We start from the raw sequence: 953 nt of genomic DNA, 5'->3' as shown, positions 1-953 counted from the left end.
TGTTGGTGGTATAGCGGTGAGTATAGCTGCCTTCCAGGAATGAAGTTGATCCCCTACCTCACACTATATATAAAAATTAACTCCAAATGGATCAAAGACATAAATCTAAGAGCTAAAACTATAAAACTCTTAGGAGAAAAAATAGGGGTAAATCTTTATGATCTTGGATTAGACAATGCCTTTTTAGCTATGACTCTAAAGGCACAAACAGGGAGAGCCCGCTGTGGTGGTGACAACGTGGCTGATGTGCAGAGTGTCAGAGTGAATCTGGAGGCATTTTCCCATGCCATCAGTGCCATCCAGGCGCTGTGCTCCAGCGTGAGTAGGGCGTTCTACTGCCTGAAGAATGGCATGTGGAACGAGGAGACAATGGAGGGCCAGGAGAAGTCCTTCACTGCACACTTCCAGGAAAGCTTGAATTCTATCAACTGGGACCTCAGTGAGCCAGAACATCTGAGCAATTTGGTAGCAAGCCATCTGAGAACCATCCTCTCCATGACAGTGGGTTGTTAAGCCTGGATCCTGTGCAGGACAAAACCCCTCTCTATAGTCAACTCCTTCAAGCATATAAGTGGTCAAACAAGTTGCAGTGCCATGCAGGTCTAGCATCTGGCCTTTTGAATCAATAGTTGCTGAAGCATTCTGCTAATGCCAAATGCAGACCAAAGACTCAGCCCATGACTCTCACCTTACTGCCTCAATATGATGATGACATGATCAGCTGCATTGACAGGATATTTCCTGAAATGTCCATCTACTTATCCAGACCCAATGGAACATCAGCAATGCTTCTGGTAACCTTGGGAAAGGGTCGAAAGTGATCATTGTCATGCAGAGCCTATTCATTGATCCAACAATAGTAAAGGAAGATAATGAAAATGTCTACACAGAAGACTGCAAGCTTGATATATGATCCAAATCCAACTATGAAGTATTCCAGAAGGTGACAGACC

At 44.4% G+C, this 953-nt stretch overlaps 1 pseudogene across 1 annotated transcript; it reads left to right on the top strand.

Moving 5' to 3' along the window:
- Positions 1-224: 224 nt before the first annotated feature.
- LOC103610468 lies at positions 225-943 on the top strand (annotated as a pseudogene). The gene has a single exon (XR_552217.1). The product of XR_552217.1 is annotated as a mediator of RNA polymerase II transcription subunit 27 pseudogene (transcript).
- Positions 944-953: the final 10 nt, after the last annotated feature.

The sequence above is a fragment of the Galeopterus variegatus genome, unplaced genomic scaffold (assembly GCF_000696425.1).
Source record: "Galeopterus variegatus unplaced genomic scaffold, G_variegatus-3.0.2 Scaffold11208, whole genome shotgun sequence".
NCBI classification, from domain to species: domain Eukaryota; kingdom Metazoa; phylum Chordata; class Mammalia; order Dermoptera; family Cynocephalidae; genus Galeopterus; species Galeopterus variegatus.
The sequence above is the reverse complement of the archived record's forward strand: the minus strand, read 5'-3'. Positions and strand labels throughout refer to the sequence as shown.